At 39.7% G+C, this 16,174-nt stretch overlaps 1 protein-coding gene across 4 annotated transcripts in view; it reads left to right on the forward strand.

Annotated features, from left to right (window-relative positions):
* Window positions 1–1,016: 1,016 nt before the first annotated feature.
* Window positions 1,017–16,174, forward strand: part of MAPKAP1 (MAPK associated protein 1) — a 233,063-nt gene continuing 217,905 nt past the window's right edge. For 2 of the 4 annotated variants that reach the window (XM_027616132.2, XM_027616125.2), the window contains exon 1: window positions 1,017–1,275. The gene's annotated coding sequence lies outside the window, so the exon portion shown is untranslated. Of the gene's footprint in view, window positions 1,276–6,175; window positions 6,199–6,832; window positions 7,034–16,174 lie in introns of those variants that run through there. The other 2 variants (XM_027616126.2, XM_027616127.2) reach the window with 2 other exon arrangements.

Here is a 16,174-nt window from a genome sequence, read left to right on the forward strand (position 1 = left end):
CTTGGAAAACGGATTTTCAAACCTTGTTGACACACTTTGCTTTAGCAGAACACATCCAACAGGTCCCCAGTGGAACTGTGGTGGTGTGTGTGCAAGAGAGCATTTGGGAATCAAGGTTCTTTTTTTACCCTGTTTGAGCTAAGAGATCAATCCCATATTTGAAAACATGGGGGATGATACCTCTTGTATTTGTTGGTGACTTTAATATGTGTAATGATGTCCCAGGGCTGAAATTCAGCCTTTTTTTTTTTTTTTCCTTTTGCTAAGGTGAATTTTTGAGAGGCTTTCTGGGCCATCTCTCAGATAGGAGAGAGATCCTATCACTGCACTACTTGAGTCCTTCTTTCCCCTTCACGGTGTCTTCCCCTGGTTCTGTCAGGAGAGAGACCACCAACAGTGAGTTCCTGTTCTGTGCCAGTCCTCTTATCTCATGGAAACCTCCCTTCAGTTCTTTAAAAAAAATTTTTTTTTCATTTTTTTTTTTTGGAAGTATAGTTAACATACAATTCCCTGCAGTTCTTGAGGAAGATAGTTATTTCCATTTTAAGATAACAAGGGTAATAACTAACATTTACTAGGTATTTATGAGTCAGGCACTGTCCTAAGTGCTTTACAAGCATCATCCCATTCCATTCTCACAGGAATACTCTAAAACTGGAACTACTGTATGGATGAGAAAACCGAGAGTCAAGAGAGGAGAAGGAATCTCGTCACTCATTTCTGGATGAATTCAGGGCTTTTTTCCATGGAGAAAGGAGAAGGAGATTTGAAGGAGAACGAAGGAGAACCCTAATGTTGATTTCTATCCGACGCAAAACCACCGGCTGGTGAGTCCCGCCAGATTCCCAGCTAACTATCTGTGATTCAGGCCTTACCCGGATCGCAGAAGTCCGGCGCATGCGTACGGCCTCCTCTTCGGCCCCGCCCCCTGGGAGAGCGTCGCTCCTTGCTCTCTGCTCTGGGGCTTGCGCACTACGTCCCCAGCCAGCGGCTTCTTCCCGGTCTGGGACTTCCGGTTCGCGGGGTGCGGTTCCGGGTCGTGGCGCGGCTCGGGGCAACGGGGCTGCTGCTCGGCCGGCCGGCGGCAGCGAACAGTAGGGGCATGAGGGCGAGCCGGGAAAGCGGCAGTTGAGCCCGCGGGGAGGAGCGCCAGTCCCCAAGGATTCCGAGAGTGCGGAGCTCGGGGCAGGGGCCGGGAGGCGCGGGGAAGCTGGGCCCTTCCCTCAGGAACGTGTCCCGGGGCCGAGCCGGCCCGTAGTGTGGCAGCAGCTTCAGGTAAAGGTTGCCCCAGCCGCTAGCTCCCTCGCTCACTCTCCCGTCAGCCCACCGGAGGAGCCTGGCGGCCCTCCTCACTCCTCCGCTCTGGGTGTTGCCCCGGGTTGGGGGGGGTGGGTAGCCTGCCTGGCCCTTGATCAGGTCTCCATTGAGCGTCCGTTTCCTTGTCCTTTACAGAACTGGAGGCTGCTGTGAGCCTGACAGCTGGGTGTGTGATTGGGGGAGGAGAAGCCAGGGGACTGGGTAATGTTGGGTGGGGGGAGGGCTGGCTCCGGTAGTTTCTGGCCCTACCACTTGGCAACATCTAGGTGTTCTAATCTTCATAACATGAAAATTGTTTTTCAAGCATTGTCTGTGTGGTTCCTGTTTCCTTAGATCCCCTTCTCCCCAATTGTCCCAAAGGAGTAAGCCTCGCAAAACTTTTTTTTTCCTACCTGGAGTGCTGCTGGAACTTGGATTCAGCTTTTTATGAGAATGGCAAGGAGTCTTCTAAATCTAGTTAAGGCTAAAAAAAAATATGTAGTTTAAACAAGATTATTACTTTAACTGAAGACCCAAAAGTTGACTCAGAAATTGGTTAAAATTTTATTTGGAATGAATGCAAGTAATTTTTGAAGCCTGTCACAGTACATGGCACTGCGCAGAGCATCACTTTATAAACCCAAACCAGCAAAGTTAAAAACTTTCCCAAGTGTAAAGAAATGGAGACAGGTCTTAACACACATCAGTTAAAACAAAGTCAACATTCTCATTCTGTTTGTCACAAGCAAAAGGGGAGGATTATTAATTTAAAAACCTAGTAGAACAGGAAAAGTTGGCACCATGTTTTATTCCTCATTTTGTGAGCCCACACAAGGTGCTTAGTAAATGCTGAAAGAGTTCTTGATGAAGCATTGATTATTGTGTTCATCTTTTTCAGTTTACACACTTGCAAGTTTGCTGGAGCTTGTGAGGCATGCTAGTGGCCCCTTTGTTATTTAGTTTTGTGCTCCTATCTACTTTAAGTTACTGTGATGCCAGACTACTCACACTATATACCTCTTGATCAGGCTCCAGCTTATGCTTGAAAAAGTCCCCTTCCTTAATTCCCTACCCCAGTCCTTTACTCTAGATAAGTAGGACCTGAAATCACCTTTGTTTTCTCTTTGTCCATTGTTTTTTGGTAGGACATTCTCCCTGCCTAAGTTTCTCCTTTTCTGTTTCCACTTTTGAGATGTTACCTGGGGCCCAGCAGAAATTGGTCTCCGTCAACCAATTCGGGACAACCCCAGTTGGAAAAGATTCCTTGTCTGGAATCCTATAAATACTCATAATAATTTCAAACATTTACTGAGAATATACCAGGTATCATGCTAGACAATGTATGGGTAAATAAGACTCAGTCCTTGCCTGCAGGGTGCTCAATTTAGTGAGAGAGATAAGGAAATCCAAGACAGTGATAAGTACACTGTGTGAAGGTTCTTTCTGTGATACAGTGATAGCACAGAAGTAGGGGTGGGTCATTAACTTTTGAGGAGTGTGCTATGGTTAGGTAATGCTTCATAATGTGGGGTTAACTAACTATTATTTACTATGTGCTGAAACTATAGGTTTTTCTTATTTAATCATTTTAACCTCAATTTATAGATAGGAAGATTCAGGATAAATTACATATGTGGTATGAGACAGAGGCAGGATTCAAACCCAGGTCTGTCTGATGCCTACATCTGTTCTTTTTTTCATTATGTGCTCTGCCTTCTTTCACACACCATAACACTATATACAAGTACATATTGAAGAAACTATAAAAGAAAGAATATGAATGTCAAAATAAATGGTACAGATAGTCCTTTAAATGTAGAGAAGGCTGTGATCTTCCAAGGTCAGAAGGTGGCAGGTGGGTCAGTTCAACTTTGAATATGAGCATGGAAGACCTATAGAGAGTAACATGGACTCTGGATTCAGTTCCTTGTCCCTCCTCTTACTCCTTGACCTTTGGCAAGTTTCTTAATTCCAATCATTACTTTGCTCAAGTATGGGTTGGGGTAGGGGGATAATACTGATCTCATAGAGTGTTGTGAATATTTAATGAGCTAATGTGGATAAAGGGCCTGATACATGGTTAATGTCCCCTGAAATGATAGTTGTAAGATGCAAAGATGCAATGTCTATGATGGTTTTAGAGTGGTGAGTAGATCAGACTGAATAAAGCAAGCCATTGCTTCTTTTGCTGGGGTACTGCGAAGTAAATTGGACGGTCTGTAGGAGTCAGTCAGTGAGGGCTTCAGTGTCAGTCAAGAGAGGTAAAGTCCAGTTTCTGCTCATAATTTTCCAGTTAATAAATGTTTTGACGATCTCTGATTCATTCAGCAATGCCAGGGAAAATGTTAAGAACCTAGGATGCAAAAAGGAATAAAACCAGTGCCCACCCTGAGGTGGCTGACATTCCAGTGGGGGAGATGTAAGTATGTGCAGGTAAACTGTAGTAACGTACTGTAGGTACTATGATAGCAATCCCCACGGAGTACTGTAGAGCAGGAGGGAACCCTGATAATGGTAGTTAATGAGCACTTCCTGTGTGCTGGCATTGTGTTAAATGCATTGTCTCATTCCTGTACAGAAAGGTGTTGTTAGCATCCTGTTTCTACAGATGAGGAAACTAGAGTGCAGAGAAGTTAAATAAGTTCCTTGAGTTTATGCAGCTGTTGGAGCTATGAGTAGAAGAGATTGTCTGCTAGACTTTGGTATCTTTACTCTTTGTGATATGGATGGGTGGATGGGGACCCTCTGACGAGACTTCAGAGAGATGCTGGCCCTTGAGCCTTAGCTTCAGAGTAGCTTCGGTGTGCTAGACACTATGCTAGACAGCAGGGATAATGAGTGAATGTGGCTGCTGCTCAAGCTCATGGCCTCATCTGTCATGGTAAAAATAATATATATATTTTGGTGGAGTGGGGAGTGGTTTTGTTTATTGACTCTTAACTGAAGACTAGAAATTTGCAGTTCAGTGGATTTGTATATATATTTCAGCGGAAGAGGATTTGCTGGAAATCTGTTTCTCTGATGTATAGGCTTTATTGTTAAAGACATAGCAATAGATACCAAATTATATGCCTAGGAATTCTGTCACATTGCATTTTTTTTCCCCAGAGGAGGTGCCCTGATCTTGTGTTTTCTGTGAGTTTGAGGTTTTAGAGAAGTTTTGACTCAAAAGTTAGCACATTTCAGCTTGTGCTAAATTTAAAACAATTGAGCACATATATTTTAGTCATTGTTAAATGTTTTTGTATATCTTGCTTCCTTCAGTCTTTGTGCTTCTATGAGATAGGTGGTATTACCCCCATTGAACACATGAGCAACCTGAAACTTGGTGGTTAAATATATTGCCCAACTCACATAGCCAGTGAGTGATAACACCAGAAAAAATAGGCCAAAAAAGAGTAAACAAATATTGATTAGTTCTCTTTTGAGCATGTCGTCAGGGTTCTCCAGCTCAAGTGCCCATGATGAGGAGTAGGCCAGACCTTGGTGGATTAGATGGCATATGACTAGTCTGAAGGTAGCAGTTGCTGCTCAGCTTCACTTGCTTATTGCTGGGTGACGAAGGGGTCTGGTGTCCCTGGATCTTCTGAAAGAGGATATTCTTTTTGTTTTTTATTTATTTTAAAAATTTTTTATTTTAATCCCGATGAGGGATAATATTCTTTTTTGGGGGGGGGGAATAATATTCTTGAGGGAGCATTCAAAAGATGCTGAAAATCTGGATTTTAATTACTTAATTTTAAAATTTGCCATTTAAAAAATTATTGTATGACCAAAACACATCTGTGGGCTACGTACAGTCCAGGCTGCCTGATTATGAACTCTGATCTACCTGATGGCTGAAATTTTGGTACCCACTGTTCAAAGCAGGAGGTATAATACATGTAATGGTTATTGATCAGAAATCTGGTAAATTGCCAGAGTAAGAGTGCATTGTAATTAACTGATACTGATTATATTTGGGGAAGTGGCAGGGTGAATACTTTTATTATATAATCAGGCTAATTTTCAGGGAGGATGGGGTTTAGATGAGATGACCTTGTAATACTTTTGTGTTCTTAGCACTTTAAATGCTACCAGATTCTTGTCTTTTGGTCCTCTTTACAGTACGTGAAGTGAACAAGGAGGATAATCATAACCTCTTGAGATGAAGAAACTGGTGCCCAGTGAATGACAGTTTAGTAGAAAGTGCACCAGATTGAGAGGGACTTGAATTCTGAATATAGTATGCCACTAACAGCCTTTTGATTTTGGTCAAGTCATTTACAAATCCTTGTATCTTTTTCCCATCGGGATGATAATGAGGAGCTCGACTCAAGTCCTGCTAAGGTCTTTACAGGATGCCAAGCTTCCTGATTCTAATTGACACTCTTAAAGTCACACAAGTGATTACTGGCAGACCCCAGTGGAGAATGGTTCAAATCTAAAATTCTGCTCCTTCTCTCATGATGGCAGGTAGGGAGCCACTGCTCAGCTTTTCCCTCTGTTCTTTGTTCATCACTCATTCTGGGAAAGGACCTTGATAGGCCACGTGCTTCCCAAATGCATATAGTGGTTTGTTGACTTTTTATACACAAGATTGAAAGGGGGCATAGAGACACCCAACATAGTGAGAGAAATATGGTCAGGGAGTTCCCAAGCCCAAGGGTTTAATTTATTTTTATTTTATTTTATTTTATTTTATTTTTTAAAGATTTTTAATTTATTTTTTGACAGGGACAGCGAGAGAGGGAACACAAGCAGGGGGAGTGGGAGAGGGAGAAGCAGGCCTCCCGCAGAGCGGGGAGCCTGATGCGGGCTGATCCCAGGACCCTGGGATCATGACCTGAGCCGAAGGCAGATGCTTAACGACTGAGCCACCCGGGCGCCCCTATTTTTATTTTAATACCCAGCTTCCACAAGGTGAGAACTGAAGAAATATTATTCTTCTAGATACTTGTTTTCATTCATACTCTATTGTATAAGGAAATAGCATAGAATATAAAAATGAAGAAAATAAATCCTGACCAGTCACTCAAAATTTATTATCTCTAGTTGGCAGCAGTCTAGGTATACAGAGGAAATAGATTTAATATAGGAAACAAAATTTGGACCCAAAGAAGAAAACAGTTTTAAGTAATTGAAAGTGTGAAAAATGGGAGAAACCACTTAAACAACAAAACTTAAATTCTCGAAACAGCAAGAAGATACTAGAGTAACTATTGGAATTAGATTATAGTAATTGCTTGTGAAATAAATTATTATGTCACATTTACCCCTAAAATATGCAGTGTTAGATTCATATCTTATACTTGAGTGTATTTTTATATATTTGGATATATTTTTATTATATGCTTTTACTGATGCAGACAAAATGAACTGAATGTGTAAAACTTCAAAAAAATAACATTTTTTAGTTCCCTGTGGACTTAAGGTACTGTATTATAAATAAGTACTCTTTCAGTAGAGAAAATGGTAGAAAATTGTTGGAAAGAATAGTTTTATTTTTATAGCAATTAAAAAAAATAAAACAGTAAATTTTTAATCTGAACTTTAGTTGCTGATGTAAAGGAGACTAACAAAGAAGACCCGAGATTGAATCTTGAAGCGATGTGAGGTGGGGCTTTAGAGTCCCAGCCACCTGGATTGGAATGCTGGCTCTGTCAGTTATTAACTGTGTGAGCTGGACAGTCTGCAAACTGAGGCCAACACCGCCAGTCTCATCTGATGCTTGGGAGGATGAAATGAAACCACTTATGTGAGTACCTGGTACTATGATGCTTCTGGAGAGATGCAGGTACCAGCGTGCAGGGGCATAACACATTCAGATACAGTATAATGTGATGAGAAGTGACTCTGTGGAGTAGTTGTGAAGAAGTGAGACTCATTTTCATGTCTGGATTAAGGGATGAGTCTCGTTTGTTGCTAGTTGTGCTTTGTGATGTAGCGTGCCTACCAAGCATGCACTGTTGAGGAGGTATCTCAGTATGCTTTTTTAGGTGTAGGGTTGAATGAAGTCATCTGTTTAGGTTAAATGAATTGACCTGTTAAATAACAATAAAGACTTCCAATTGCTTATATTACCTTTTTTTGTTGTGCCCATTACTGCCCTTTGAAGTTGTTAAAACAAGAGATATTATGCTCTCCTTGTCTCCATCTTAACAAATGCTGAAACTGAAGCTTAAGAAGTAAAGTGATTGAAGGCAGAAAGCTGATAATGACAAAGCTTGGATTCAAACCTTTGGTTTTGTTGTTGTTTTTTACTCTGAACACAGTGCTTTTGCCACTATTTGTGCTGTTTTAGATTTGGTTTCTGGCCCTTGTTTCAGAACAGTCATCAACTATGGCCCTTCTTACTCCTTTAAACTTAATGCCTGCAGAAAGTTGTTATTGATTATATTGTGTAAGCGTTTGGTTACAGGTATAATCTTATAATATGAAGTTTAAAAATTTAATAAAACTCTAATCATAATACTTATGGCTAGCAGAGATTGGTTACAAATATATTGCTAGTGGGAATATTAATTGGTGAAAATTTTCTGGAGAGCACCTTGGCATTATTTATCCAAGCCTTAAAAAATAAAGTCATGCAAGCCTTTTGAGCTTGTAATTCCATTTTTAGAATTTTTTTTCAAGTTTTTATTTAAATTCCAGTTAGTTAGCATACAGTGTAATGTTAGTTTCAGGTGTAGAATTTAGTGATTCATCACTTACATATGACACCCAGGGCTCACCAAGTGCCCTCCTTAATCCCCATCACCCATTTGGCCCTTCCCCCTGCCCACCTCCCTTCCAGCAACCCTCTGTTCTCTGTAGTTAAGAGTCTGTTTTATGGTTCGCCTCTCTTTTTCCTGCCTATGTTTATATGTTTTGTAGAAATTTTTGGTAAAGAAATAATCAGATATGTGGGAAAATAATTATGTTGCAAGATGTTCACTGCCGCAGTACTTAGATCAGCAAAAATTAGAAACAACTTTAGTAGTTAACAAAGAGAAATTATGGAAAGGCCATTGAATGGAAGTATTGTGCAGTCATCTTAGATTTTTATTTTTTTATTTTTTATTTTTTTAAAGATTTTATTTATTCATGAGAGACACAGAGAGAGAGAGAGGCAGAGGGAGAAGCAGGCCCCCAAGGAGCAGGGAGCCCGATGTGGGACTTGATCCCAGGACTCCAGGATCATGACCTGAGCCGAAGACAGACGCTTAACCATCTGAGCCACCCAGGCACCCAGTCATCTTAGATTTTTAGAAGAATTTTAGTGACATTAATTTGTTCATCATGTAATATACAGTGAAGAGATATAAAACTATATAAAGTACAATCTTAATTATATCAAACATATATGCAAAGGAAAAGAAGAAATAGATGGCGAGATTATGTCTTTATACTTTTCTCTGTTTTCCAAAGTATTCTCTGATAAATATAAATTATTTTTTGATAAAATCATTTTAGTTTAAGCTTAGTATTAAGAAATATGAGTAGAGCTGGTGAAAATCATTTTGATCAAAAACTTTTCACTAATGCAGGTGATCTGAAGTAATAAATGGGTTGTTATTTTCAAGTCTTTTTTTTTAAAGATTTTATTTATTTATTTATTTGAAAGAGAGAGAGAGTGAGTGAAAGAGCACGAGCCAGGGAAGAGGGAGAGGGAGAGGGACAAACAGACTCCCCACTAAGCAGGGAGCCCGACATGGGGCTCAATCCCAGGACCCTGGGATCATGACTGAGCCAAAGGCAGCCACTCAACCAACTGAGCCACCCAGGTGTCCCTCAAAGTTAGTTTTAACCTCGGTTTACATTTAACATGTGGTTTCGGGGCGCCTGGGTGGCTCAGTCAGTTAAGCATCTGCCTTCGGCTCAGGTCATGATCCCAGGGTCCTGGGATCAAACCCCACATCGGGGCTTCCTGCTCAGCAGGGAGTCTGCTTCTCCCTCTGCCCCTCCCCCCTACTCCTGCTCTCTCTCTCTCTCTCTCTCTCTCTCTCAAATAAATAAAATCTTAAAAAAAAGAATATGGTTTCATGTGTGTTGACATAAATGATGTTGAGGTTCCCAGGCTAGCCTTTCTCTCCTCCCCCAAAATCCTATTTAAGACAATATCATGGAAGAAGAGTTGTATTTGTGTTGGTGGTACCAGTGTCCTCTTTAGTGGCCAATGGGACTGTTGGTAGCCTTGTGACAGCTATCTTTCAGAGTACACTCCTATCTGTGAGGTTGGACATTGTTATATGGAGCTTTTATGTGAATTGAATGCTTATATACTGGGAAGTGCTTTTTTGGTATGGGAAATTATAAGTGTGACTTTCTCACTTTTTCTAAGAAAAAGGTCAAAGTTTGGGTTTTAATTTTTATGGTAACAGTATTAACAGTGCTTTTCTCATTGTCATGTATTTCATAATTGAAATTGCAGTCGTTTCAGCATGTACATACCAGCAGGATGGCCAGTTAGGGTGGTTGTTGTCATGGTTGTTGTTGTAAATGGTAATTCTCTTATATACAATATAAAAAACATGCAGAAATTTTAACGATGTATTTGAGTATATTTAAATTGGGAAAATACCAGGCAAGATGTTTCTTTTTGTAAACTGCTTCTGTCCAAAGCATTCTGTATATTATCAGAATGAAAAATGACAGCACTTTGTCATCTGTTCAAATTGATATTGCACTCTATGCAATGACAGCTGAAAAAGCCCACAGGTGCCATATAAAGAGGTGACCATGTTGTCATATTTCATTTCGGCATCCCTCTGCAAAGCCATAATTACCTAATTAGGTTGTTAATTAGGAGATTAGCATTTCACTATATTGATAGAATGCTCTTTACTGGTGTGGGGCTAGATACAGATTTGTCTGCCCTAATTTATAATCTCTGCCTTTTTTGTACTTATTTATTTGCTTAAGTTCCTGATGTGGGGCAATTCGGTTTACCTGAGAAACAGTTTGTTTATAAGCTAATGATGCTTTGATCACTGGATTAAAAGTTGCTGAGTTAAAATGTGAACAGAATTAAAAGGGTGGTCACATCCCGAAAACGATAATAAAAATTCTGAGTTGGTAAAATCTGTATGCTCGTTAGCATAGGCAACAATACATAACAAGAAATAAAATTGTTGGTATAAAAAAAAATCCAAAATCTAAAACTCAGTCTGAAATGTGATGGAGATTTATTTACCCTAAACTAGGCGAAGGCAATTATTTAGTTATCTTGAATAACAAATGTCTATCATTTACACTGGAGACTTATAAAATATGTTAAGTATTTTGAACATGTTTCAGAAACTGAAGCTTGGTTAATGACTTTGGAACAAATATATTCAGTCTTCAGTTTAGACTTCCTTAGGTAGTCATCATGCATCAGGGTTTATTTCATTTGTTTCTTCTGTCCATTAGTCTGTGCTTGGAACGTTCTCTTCTCAGGGCCTTTGCAGTCCTGAGTGCTTCTGGAATTTGAAGTATTTCAGAGTAACCTTCACTCAGTGAACTATGTGGAGTAAGCGGCTTATCTGTCAAGTGTTTCTAACCTTTTTTTGTGGGAGCAGGGTAGGGGCCAGCAAAATAATGATTTTCATGTATTTTCACTCTAGTGCATGCTTTGACTATAATGCTTGTAATTTGCGTTATATGTACCTTTTCTGATCTTTCCAGTTACGGAGATTCACAGTTTTAGGAGCACAGTGTTAGGAGCGCCATTCCCACTGTGGTAGTAGTTTAGCTCCTTTTGATATAATCACAATGAGAGCCGTTGTTGTAGAAAGTGCATGTGTACTTAAGTCCTTTTTCTGTGCAGTTGTTAGGAAGAATTGCGTTTGTTTATATCTGTAATATTCTTCACAATGAAAACATATTTTAAAATATTTGTATATGAAGAAAATAACATGTGAAATCTTTTAGTCAAGATTTTGCTTAATTGTAATCCTTCATGTATTGGTCAATATCTGCTGACTATACGTGAGGCACTAGGCATATGTCTGGGAATTGAGCAATGAAGACTCCATACACCAACACTGCTATCGTGGGACTTGCAGTCTAGTACAGACTAGTTTGAGAAATGTTTAGTAATGGGAGTGAAGGTGAGTATGGAGGAGTACCTACTCTGGACTTGATAAGGTCAGACCTTCCTGGGGCAGGTGAAGTCTGAATTGGGATCTGAAGGGTGAAAGAGCAAACTGAGCCGGTGGAAGGATGGAGAAAACTGTCCTAGACAGAAGGAGTATACGTTCAAAAGCTTGAAAAAAACCTGAAACCTGAGTTTGGCTGGAGTAAAAAGAAGTAAAGGGGTAAGTAGAAGATGGAGCTGCAGATGTAGGCAAGGTTCAGTTTTATTAAAGAGTTTGGGAGGTCACCATAGGATTTTAAGACAAGTTAGGAAACAAGTTAGGTGAGGGCACCTGGGTGGCTCAGATGGTTAAGCGTCTGCCTTCGGCTCAGGTCATGATCCCAGGGTCCTGGGATCGAGTCCTGCATCGGGCTCCCTGCTCCTTGGGAGCCTGCTTCTCCCTCTGCTTCTCTCTCTCTCTCTCTCCCCCTCTGTCTCTCATGAATAAGTAAATAAAATCTTAAAAAAAAAAAAGGAAACAAGTTAGGTGAGAGATGGTGGCTTGAATAGGTTATGGAGATAAAGAAAAGTGAATGAAATCTAAAGCAAGAAGAGGATGCATAGTATTAACTAAATGGCTGTAGGTTTCACAGAAAGAAAGGAGTCAAGGATTCTAATTTGGACATTGTAATTGTTTTATAATTTTGAGTGTAAGAATGTACTTTAGTACATCAGAAAGAAGAAGTCATGAGACTTCTTTTCCAATATGACCAAAACATGAGCAGTACGACCAACTAGTTTTCTTTCAGGTGAGTTGGGAAGAGTATTCATATTTGAGTCGCTTTTGGTTCCTGCATTGTGACAGCAGCCTTGTGGGGTATGCAATAATATCTTACTGAAGTCCAGAGAAACTGAGATTTTTCCCGGCTTTCTGTTGCTGGGTTACTGGGTGGTGGAATTGGGAGCACACCATAGCTCTGCAGAGCCTTGTGTTTTCTACCATGCCATGTTGCCTTTCTGGTGTTATCCCCTTCTGTTTGTTTATTCCAAAGCGAAGAGAAGTACTCCCTAAGGACCAGTTGCTGACAGAGGTATTGTGTTGTTAACTCTGTGGCTTCTTCTGCCCAGCTCTAGTGTGGATTAAAATGTCTGGTGCTTTGGTAGGAGAAGCTGCTCCAGCACTTGAGTGTTTCAGCAAAGTCCCAAGATTCTGTTGGGATTTCTGGTACTAAGATTTAATCTTCCTCAACTAGAAATGTCGATTAGCTACCTCCACACAAGTTCACTAACATATATGAAAGTTCTCCTTTTCCTGAGGAAAAGACTTGGAAGCTCCCACTTTTGCGTGAGGAATTTCATCTCTCTTTGATATAATCAACATATATTGCAACGTGTTTAAAGAATTTCATGGTTACCAAAAAAAACACAATTTCATGGTTACAGTTGCCACCACTGTTCAGTTAAGTGATTTGTTGGCATCGTTATGTTAGAATAGCCTGAAGTAGAAGAAATCTAGGATGCAGCATGGATTCTAGCCTTCCTGTGTTTCTGCTCCCCCACACCCATTTTAAAAATTGGGATATAATTCTTAATGCCATGAAATTCTCCCCTTTAAAGTATACAGTTTAATTTTCACAAAGTTATATAACCATCATCACTATATAATTCGAGAACATTTTTATCACCCAAAAGGAAACCCCATACCCATAAGTAGTCACTCCTCATTCCTCCTTCCCACAGCCCCTGGCAACCATTAATCTACTTTCAGTGAACCTTTCATATAAATGGAGTCATACATTATGTGGCCTTTTGTGTTTGGCTTCTTTTACTTAGCATAATATTTTCAAGGTTCAAATATGTTGTAGCATGTGTCAGTACTTCATTCCTTTTTATTGCTGAGTAATATTCCATTGAATGGAGAGACCACATTTTGCTTATCCATTCATGAGTTGAGGGAGATATGTTTTTTTCCTACTCTTTGGCTATTGTGAATAATACTGCTGTGAACATTCCTGTGCAAGTTTTTGTGTGAACATATGTTTTCTGTTCTTTAAAATGGATTACAGGGTCATATGGTAACTCTGCTTAACATTTTGAAGAACTGCCAACCATTTTACATTCTCACCAGCAGAGTATAAGGTCTGCCCCCTTTTTGCTTCTGCTCTCTTCAGACTCTGTTGCTCTGGTCTGGGGTGGACGCAACCTTAGGTTCTAAGACTTCCATGAGCCCCTTGATAAATGGGAAATATTCCATTTTTCTTGTTCCACCAGGTTTATTCTTCAAACATGTATGTACCAGGGCTTATATTGGGTATTAGTGACAGGAAGCCAAATAAGGCTTTTGGTCTTTTCCTCTGAAGGACTTCGCAGTCCAGTGTTTGGAGCTTCTTACTAGGTAATGGGGGAGAGGGAAAAGCCAGTGAAGAAACTAACTGCCTAGGAATTTGTGAATTTCCAGAGCATGTGTGTCACTTTTTTGTTGTAGTCTCCCAGATTCATTCAGACCTCATTCCTGGGCTGTCAGGTTTACATCATGATGAATCTCTATTTGGGTACTCCATAGATATCTCAAGTTCACTGTGTTTGAAACATCATTCCTCATTTTCCCTCCACCTGTTAAGCTGTTCCTACTTTTGAGTTTACAGTCTCGTTTGTTGGCACTATCATGCAGGCCATGGAGTCTCCTCTTCTCCTTAACTCCCCATATCCAGTCACTCAGTTCTAGCAGTTTTATTTTCTATATATTTCTTATCTTTTTCTTAAATTTTTAGACCTATCTTTCACTGCCTTACGTCAGATTTCATCATCTTTCCCTGAGCTGTAGTCACAGCCTCATAACTAATCTTATGTCTTGTCTATCAGATTAATCTGTGCACCTGCCAGAACAGTCTCTCTGAAATGCTCATCTAATCAGCAACTTTGAACTCTATGTAGTTTTAGTTACTAAATACACATTCTGCTGTTTCTTGTTTTAATGCCTTTTCTCATGTTGTCTCTTCTACTTGGAAGAGATGAGTTTGTTGCTTTGATCCTTCTTCCAGCCATCCAACTTCTTATCTTTGAAGATTCATCGTAGAACAAGGAATAACTACAATAATAATAGTAGATGTTTGTATATGTTTACCATGGGCCAGACACTGTTCTCTGCACATAACATGTGAATTTATTAAATCCTCCCAACAGTCCTATGAGATGGGCACCAAAATTATTCTGTTTACAGATGTGGAAACAGAGGCACTGAAATTGTTACTTTGCCCACAGTGAGTGAGTAGCTGAGTTCAGATTTGAACCCAGGCAATCTGATGCTTGATTGCTTGCTCTTTGTCTCTCCTACCTACCTTTTGTCAGCCTACCCAATTCTCTGTGCTTCCCCCACCTCAAAAGTTAGTTATATCTTCCTGCTTCTGTAATAACCCATGCATGGCCTGATGTTAATCTGTAGTCCATAGAATAGATCTGGAGCAAATTTTATTTTAAACATTTTTGATCAAGGAGGCAGCATTATAGATTATTTAATCGCCAGCCCCCTCCCCATTCTTAAGGTGACTGAGTTGGAAGTGATCATTCTCCATTATCTTGATCTTAGTCGTTCATCTCTTGAAGGCTTGTCTGAATATCTAGTTTTATTTAGATATTTTTCCTTTGTGTTTCCGTAATACTTTGTTATAGAATCCTCTAGCATCGTTCTCACTCTTTAATTTTTAAAATTTTTTTTATTTAAATTCAATTTAATTAACATATACTGTATTATTAGTTTCAGAGGTAGAATTCAGTGATTCATCAGTTGCCTTACAACATTCGGTGATCATTACATCAAGTGCCTTCCTTAATGCCCATCACCCAGTTACCCCATCCCCTCATCCACCTCCCCTCCAGCAACCCTCAGTTTCTTCCCTATAGTTAAGAGTCTCTTACGACTTGCCTCCCTCTCTGTTTTCGTCTTACTTTATTTTTCCTTCTCTTCCTCTATGTTCATCTCTTTTGTTTCTTAAATTCCACATATGAGTGAACTCTTTATTGTGACCGTTTATGTCTTTATCTCCTTTTCTTGATTCCCTTGCTTACCTCTTAGGGATAGGGAATAAGACTTACTACTTTATACTCCTGACTGCCAACCTGGAGGAGGTATTCCTGTTTGCTGAATGAACAGGGAAGTCTGCTTATACCCACATCTAGATTAGTGAGAGAAGAGAATTAAGAGGAGTGTGATGAAATGGACTTACATTGGAAATTTAAGGCAGCATGGAGTAATTGTGTGGAGCAGGAATTCTGGAGCCAGATTGCATAGTTTATCCTGGCTCCACCTTTTACTAATTTTGTGACCTTGGGTAAGTCTGTGCCTCAGTTTACTGATTTGTAAAACATAAATAATAATAGAATCTACCTCACAATTTTATAAGTGATGTTGTGAGTGCTTGCTAAATAAATAAGCAACCTTCTGGAATCCAGAGAATTGATTATTCTTAAGTCGTATTTTGTGAAATACTTCTACCCTGACTGTATAACATTATAGGCAGAATGAAGCCAACCCTGCTGCCCTATCCTCATTTTGATCCATGTGGTGATGGTTTATAAAGAAAAAAAAAAAGACTAGAAGATTGTAAACAAAATAACTGGCAGTTAGTGTAGTTTTGTTAATAACAATAATAACAATTATCATTTATTGAGGTTATGAAAGCTCCATTCAAATGAAAGTACAAAGCACCTTTCAGAATCACATAAAAATAGTTTGGGGATTATCTGCTAGTTTAGATGATCTCATTGCTGTCCTTCATTCATTAGAAGTTGAATGAGCTTATAAATATTCTTTTTCTAAGGATCCCATTGAAGTGGAGAGGACATAGATTATGGATATTTCCC

This window comes from Zalophus californianus, chromosome 13 (genome assembly GCF_009762305.2).
Source record: "Zalophus californianus isolate mZalCal1 chromosome 13, mZalCal1.pri.v2, whole genome shotgun sequence".
NCBI lineage: Eukaryota > Metazoa > Chordata > Mammalia > Carnivora > Otariidae > Zalophus > Zalophus californianus.